At 49.2% G+C, this 7,274-nt stretch overlaps 1 protein-coding gene across 2 annotated transcripts in view; it reads right to left on the bottom strand.

Moving 5' to 3' along the window:
• Window positions 1-7,274, bottom strand: part of RHBDL3 (rhomboid like 3) — a 67,562-nt gene that overhangs the window by 55,096 nt on the left and 5,192 nt on the right. The window contains exon 1 of one of the 2 annotated variants that reach the window (XM_027774148.1): window positions 7,100-7,169. The exons of the other annotated variant lie outside the window; for it this stretch is intronic. The gene's annotated coding sequence lies outside the window, so the exon portion shown is untranslated. Of the gene's footprint in view, window positions 1-7,099; window positions 7,170-7,274 lie in introns of those variants that run through there. 2 annotated transcript variants of the gene reach the window in all.

Genomic DNA, 7,274 nt, shown 5'->3' with positions numbered 1-7,274 from the left:
GCTGTTACAGCTAGTGGCTTCAGAAGGTCATGGGCCTCCTCATTTGCAAAAGGAGCAGATTGGACAAGATACTTCTATCGACATTCTGAAAATAACCTATGGCCCACATGGCAGTAGAGGGGTTGACATGGGCCCAATAGACCCACCGTCAGGCCTGCTCCTGAAGAGGATATCTTTTCTTCTAGTTTTTTCAGTATTTGTTTTTGTCATAAGGTACATGACTCACCAGAGAGACAGAAAGCGGGGAAAGTGAGAACGCATCCCCCAGGGGGGATGGTCATGCCATCTCTTGGGAGTTTAGGCACACAGGTACATGTGCCTGGCATGTTTCTTCTGGAGACAGTACTGTAACCCGAGGCACTGCATGCAGGGCTGTGGCTCGCCCCGTCATCTGCTCAAACACATGCACACCTATTGTGTGTCAGGCAGGCAGCCAGGCAGGGCACAGCCTCTGATCCCCTGGCCTACTGCTCAGCCGCTATCACATGCATTTTCGTGAGTGGTCAGGGAATTTTCAAAGGGTTAAGTCTTGCATGACTGATGAGGTCACTGGGCAGGAGCAGGGCAGGGAGGTCAGCTCTGCAGTGGAGGCAAGTCCACAGCCTCAAGGGTCTGGAAACCACTTGATAAGGGCTGAGTCCAAGCGAAGTCTGCAGTTGAGCCCTTGGCTTTGCTCCACTCTGGGAATCCCACTCTGCTGGTGAGTCAGATGTCGTGGGGACCGCGGCCAACACCGCCATCTCTGGGCCAGGTGTCTTCTCTGTGGCTCTTTGTTAATGCATTTGGCAATCTCAAATGAACCTTTTTCAGCTCCCTGAACCCCTTTAAGTCAGTCTGTAGGAGGATGACAAATGAAGTGGGCCTCGGGGTCAGGCCATGGGAAGACCTCCAGACTGTAAGTGAGGGGACCGGGCAGGGGAGGCCCTGAGGGGAAAAGGCAGAACCACCTCTGGGCTCGGAAGTAGTTCTCTCTCAAAGAGCTTCCTTCCCTATGGGGGCCTGGATCTCTAAAGTGGTCCTTAGGCTTCTTCCCAGCAAATTCCAATTCTCAGTCAAGAGACTGAGATTTGATGACCATCCACTGGGAATCAGATCTTTTCAAGGGAGTATCTAGGGGGCAGCAGATGGGGCAGTGACATCACTGGACTCCCACATGGCCGTCTGTGGCTCAGATCCCAGACTTGGTGACTTAAAAACCACGCCGGGTGTGTGTGCATGCCTGTCCAAGATCCCAGGTGGAGAATAGAGGACAAGGGATTGTGGCATAGCCACCCCCCAACCCGGGAAGTGATTTCTTACTTCCCCTCTCACTGTCTCTGCCTTTCTCAGCAAGTGCACGTGCCTAAGGCAAAAACCTCTTCAAAGAAAAAGGGAATATTCATTTAATTCCCAGTCCCTCTAGAGCTAAAGATTACAGTCCCCATTTTACAGAGGAAGAAAGTGAGGCTCAGAGAGCTAGCGTAATTGCCCCCAGTCACAAAGTCAGTAAAACCTGACCCCACTTCTGACTCCAAACCCAAGGTCTGCCCCCAGGAGCAACTACGCTGCACCATGTGTGGTCCACGGGCCTGTTTCTAGTTTCCGTGGGATGATTGGTCTTTGCCTCCTTTTGAGAGATTAGCAAAACTGGGGCTCTTTTTTGGAGTCTGGGAAATACATGCTCCCAAATGGCAAGGGAGAAGGGGGACATAATCAAGTTCTTTTCCGCCCCTCCTTTCTCCGCTTGCTCTACTGAGCTCAGAGAACAACTGTGCCGTGTTGACTTAACAGAACCCTGCTCCAAACCCTCCCGCTTATCACACATTCAGAGATCTTGAAGGCCTTTTTGACAGTGAATCACAAACTGCCTTTTCCAACCAAGGAAACCCTTCCTAGGTTCATCGGGCTCCCATCCTATGCTGCCACTGATCCTTGGGCTTAGATCTATTTCGTCTTGGATCAAATATTTGACCAAGGATCAAACCTCAGGAAAGGACTGAGAACGAGACTTTGAAAGCATAACCTGAAAAGGGGAGGTTGTCAGAAACCTATAAAACAAATATAAAGCAGCAACTAACGGGTGGATTGCCTGTGAAAAATGATTTATTTTTATTTATTTACTTTGCTGGAGGGAGCTTGCATTCATTGGAGAGAGGCACAGAGAGAGGGAGGGAGAGGACAAGGCATCCCTCCTGGAGAATGGTCACGCTGCAACCCCTTCTCCATCACTCTCCCCTTTCAGGAATGGACACACACGCACACGCACCCAGTGCTTCTCCAGCTGCTGGATCTGGGGTGTGGACTACGTAGTCAGCCATGTGGGATCCCGCTGTCTTAACCACCAGGCCATGGAGCCGGCCTACTGTGTGATGTTATAAGTATCTGTGGCATAGATCAGAAATCTGAAATAAACACAACTATAAACATTTACCAGACAAGGCCCAGCCATGGTATGTGCTGGGTGCTGCTGCTTGGCAGGCTGAGGCCACATGGGAGGCCGTTTCTCTCCCAGTGGTGCATGCCTGGAGTCCCAGCTACTTGGGAGGCTGACAGGAGGATCTCGACAGAGTGAGATTGTGTCTAAAACACCACAGACAAACATACACGCACATCAGACAAATTTACCAAATTGAGACAGTTCTCAAGTAATGTATAAACAAAGTCTTCTTAATAAGAAATGCCAGTGTAACTAGATAGAAATAAGATCCAGCGCTAAAGGGTATACAGAGACATCACCAAATGTTATAGGAAATGGAAGGGCTGGCTTATGCAGTCCGGAGAGGGATACAAAGAGTCTCAGGGCTGAAGCAACAGGAGAAACCACGAAAGAAAAGCCCGACAGGGGCTGGTACGTGGTGTGGTGGTTAAGGGTGCTGGACTCCCACATGGCAGACCACAGTTTGAGTCCTGGACCTGGCAGCTTGCTTTCTTACCCCTGCCAATCCCCATCCCTCTCTAGTCAAATTAAAATAGATAAATGAATTCAAATTTTAAAAATTAATTCTAAAAATAAAAAGAAATAAGTCTAACAGATTCAAAGACATTTCAGGGGGCTGGCAGGTGGTGTGGTGGTTAAAGGCACTGGATTCCCACATGGCTGACCATGGTTCTGGACCTAGCAGTTTGCTTTTTCTCTTTCACTTTCTTTCTCTATCTGTTTCTGGCTGGTCAAATTAAAAAATAATAATAACAAGTAGAATTAAATAAATAAATATTTTTTTAAAAAGAAAATAAGACATTTCAGGCCAACTGGTGCCTTAACCAGGCAGGTGAAACCCACATGGCTGGCCCAGCAGTTTGAAAAACATACTAGGTATATCCTGAGGAGAATGGGATCATGCATATCCATTCCCCCTGGGGAATCTCTCTCACTTCCCCTCTCTCTTTCCGTGAGTGCACTCACCCTATAGCAAAATTAAAAAAAAAAAAAAAAAGACAAAAACAAAAACAACAACAAAAAACTTTTAAAAAATGAGAATAAGACTTTTTAAAAAATCTATTTAAATACTTAGAAAATAATCAAGAGTCCAAGGGTGTGAAAAGACGATTCCCTGAAGAAATTTAAATGGACACATGGAGCGTCTGGGAATTGAACTGATGACCTTCAGGTTTCCTGCCTACAGTAACTTCCGGGACGCATGGGGGAATACTCGGGGAGTGAATGAGAAGGGATGGCATGGATTGGCCTTGGTTCCCCTGACTTGAACAGACCAGACAAGTGCCGACATGCCAAAAAGGCCAGGGAACCTTCTAAGGGACTGGGTCACCTGCTTTCTTCACCTCCAGTTCCCACAAAGGCATCTTGGCCATTTTGATGAAGGTGAGCCACAGAAAACCATCATGGCCCACGTCATGGTCCTAGCCCTGGGGTCCAGTTAGCTCCATGCGAGGTCAAGCCTATGTCCTATGCTGAAGAATGACCATGAGGAACTGGTCCAATTCTATCCCGAACACCTGGAAAACAGATCCTCGCAGATCCCAATTTGAAACTGGTTGACTTCTGGGATTCTGTTAGCCCAGAAAGAAAGGGAGGACTTGCTTGACTGACCCCAGCCTCCCCCATTGCTATCTGGAAGGTGAACTCTGGAGCTACCTTTCCTTGCAGATTCTGACGGGGGTCTTGTCTCATTTCCTGCCAGTGGGCTGCCTCCAGGCCCCAGCCAAACCTTCTTTCCTAAGTGCACCAAGTTTACCTGGCACCACACCCTGTCTTTAGGCAGACCCAGAGGAAGCAGCAGAAAGAATACAACCCTTCAGCTTTCTGAATAAGGTCAGGTTCCACGTGGGATGCTTCAGAGCGACACTTCTTTTAGCCCTCTCAGGGGAATGTTCAAGGGAGGTGTAAAGTTGGAGGGATGGACACAGAAGGACCAGCTCCACGCCAGAGAGCAAGACCACATGCAGAAACAACTCAGCATCAGCACAGGGCACTGCTGGTAAGGAAGACAGCAGAAATGGGCTTTTTTTTTTTTGAAGAGGTTTTTGGCACGTGCGCTCGCCAGAGAGACAGAGAGACAGGAAGTGAGAAATCACCCCCGAGGGGGGATGGCCACGCCGCAATCCCTTCTCCTCCATTCTCCTCTTGGGATCTTGGGCACGCACGCACACGTGGTTGGCGTGAGTTTAAGCCACCGGGTCCGGGACTCAAACCACGGTAGGCTACATGGGAATTCAGTGACATAGCCATTACGCTAACTGCTGGTCCCAGAAGTGGGCTTTTAATGCCTCATGAAGGTTGGGGAATAGACATCAGGCAGAACTCACTGCGAGAAAAAATCATCCAGAGTAAGTTTTGGTAGTTTCTTTCCTATAATTAATTTTGTCTTCTGTAACGATTTCAGAGCGGGCCTGCCCCAATGCAAGGGGTTGTTCTTTGTGACACCCAGGACCTCCATCCAGCTGGAGAAATGAGACTCTATAGACCACCGGCATATGCTAGGTGGTACCCATTCTCTCTGCGCTCTCGAGCTCCAAATTCTTCCTACGAAAAGTTCTCCATTCACCCAACTGGCTTGTTTTAAACATGCACATGTGCGCCCGCGTGTGAAGACTGGCAAAGGAAATTAATCAAAGGAGAAAGGTAGACACAGAGAAAAAAGGAATGATACGCGTTGTTCTAGGCTCTGATTCTAAATCCGGCCCGAGGTGTGAAGGGCTGGCAGCCTGGTGCTGGTGGGAGAGGTGGCAGTGGCAGTGCGGCTCCCTCCCGCCCTGGGGCACCAGGCCAGCAGCTGCTGCACTCTCAAGAGCCAGAGGGAGAGTGGGTGGCATTCAACAACCAAGGGAGAGGTACTCCATCCTGTCAGGGCAGGAGCCAGACCTCAGGGTCAATGTGGATGCTCACCCCCAAGTCCTCATCCCCGCCCCCCATGTCTTCTGTGCTGCAATTTCATGTCTCCAGTCCTACTTAAGCATCTGCATTTAGCTGGTTCTCTTCACGTTGAACTTGTCTGAAAGCAAAGTTGTCATTTTTGCCAACTCTCCCCCAACCCCAACTTTTCCTTTTCCTTCTGGGTGTTAAAATCTCAAAGTTAGATATTTGGGTCCCCTCATCTGTTTAGGTCTGTTAGGATGTTCCAAGGGCCAGCAAGTGGAGTGGTGGTTAAGGCACTAGACTCCCACATGGCCAATCATGGTTTGAGTCCTGGACCTAGTGGCTTTCTTTTTTGCTCTCTCTCTCTCTGGGGAGTGTGCATGTCCTATAGCAAATTAAAAATAATAATAACAAATAAAATAAGTTATTCCGGAAAAAAATTTGCAAGCCCCATAACACCATGTCCATGTTCCTTTTCATTCTCTCTGTCACCTTCACGTCAAGGTGCTTGTCTCCGTTTACTGCTATAGGCTCCGCTCCTGGCTAGTCTCTCTCAGCCCTACGGTCCATCTCCCCCTATCCCTTTTCCACAAGTGTTGCTTGGATCCCATACTACTGCTAAAAACTTTCGAAGGCTGCCCCTGCCTACAACCAAGGTCTGCTTGAAGCTACTTTTTATGCTTTACCCCCTTTTCCAATCTAATACAGTCCCTTAGGTCCAACCAGACCAATCCCTTGAAGTTGCACAAACTTCATGACACAATCATTCTCACCTGGGGATTGCAGCATTCACCACCCCTTCCCAAAGGGGGTGCTCCTGGCTCCCCTCCTACGCCATGAGATGAAAAGAGAGAAGGAAATACACAACAGCACCCAACATGAGGACCAAGCAAAGAAGAGAATCATTTCCTTGCTGAAGGTCAAATACTCATCTCCAGATTCAAAAGCCAGCATTTGGCCCTCCCAGCTTCATTTCCCATACCTAGACTCTATGCACCGCATTTAACCACAAACTGTTTTCCACCTGCAACCTTCCAGTACTCCCCCATCCCTACTGCACAAGTAAAGAAACAGAATCAGGGACCAGCTAATGGAATAATAGTTATATCGCTGGACTCCCACGTAGTCAACCGCGGTTCGAGTCCCATACCCAAGCAGCTTAAAACTCACCCCGGGCACGTGTATGTGCATGCATGCCCAAAATCCAGAGAGGAGAACGGAGGAGAAGGGATTGAGGTGTGGTCATCCCCCCTGGGAGGTGATGTCTCGCTTTCTGTCTCTGTCTCTATGGCAGCACCCTATACCAAAAATCTTACTTAAAAAAAACAAAAACAAAAACAAAAAATCAGCCTTCAAAAGAACCTATATGGTAAGTCACTCCCCCAGCTACCAGGATGGTAAAGGGCTGACCACAGAAGTGACCATAGATCTTTGATGATGAGGAAGAAAAGGAGAGGGCCTATTAACCCAAGCCCTCCCCCACCCCATCCCACTAGTGCAATCCCCTGGCATACAGAGAACTTCCCAGGTATTCAGTACATATTGTCCAATTTCTACACAGCTTAAACTCCGCTTTGATGCAGCGGAGCTGGGAGGAGGAGGGAGGGAGGGATTCTCTGAGGGAAGCCTATTGCTTCCTCCAGATACCTGGAGCGCCCTGTCACTCAGCCTAAGAGATGCACTAAGCCACACCCCCACCGACGTCACCCTCTCAGGAGCGCTTAGCAAGGGAAGCCCACGCAAGCAAACAGGGAGACAGACCGACTTCAGGGAGGGCTGGAGGGGGGGGGTTAACTGCTCACGTACCTGATCAAACAGGACTTTCCAGTGCTGGTAGAGAGGGAGGCCATGCAGGAGAGGAGGAAGAGGAGAGAAAGAAAGACACTCATCACCAAGGTCTCTGTAGCCCCCTGAGGTTTCTGATAGCCTCCCAGCTGCTGCCCAAGAGCCATGCCAGGCTGGGGGCCTGGCCACCAGAGAC

The sequence above is a fragment of the Tupaia chinensis genome, unplaced genomic scaffold (assembly GCF_000334495.1).
Source record: "Tupaia chinensis unplaced genomic scaffold, TupChi_1.0 Scaffold000407_1, whole genome shotgun sequence".
NCBI lineage: Eukaryota > Metazoa > Chordata > Mammalia > Scandentia > Tupaiidae > Tupaia > Tupaia belangeri.
This window is presented reverse-complemented; position numbering and strand designations above follow the sequence as displayed.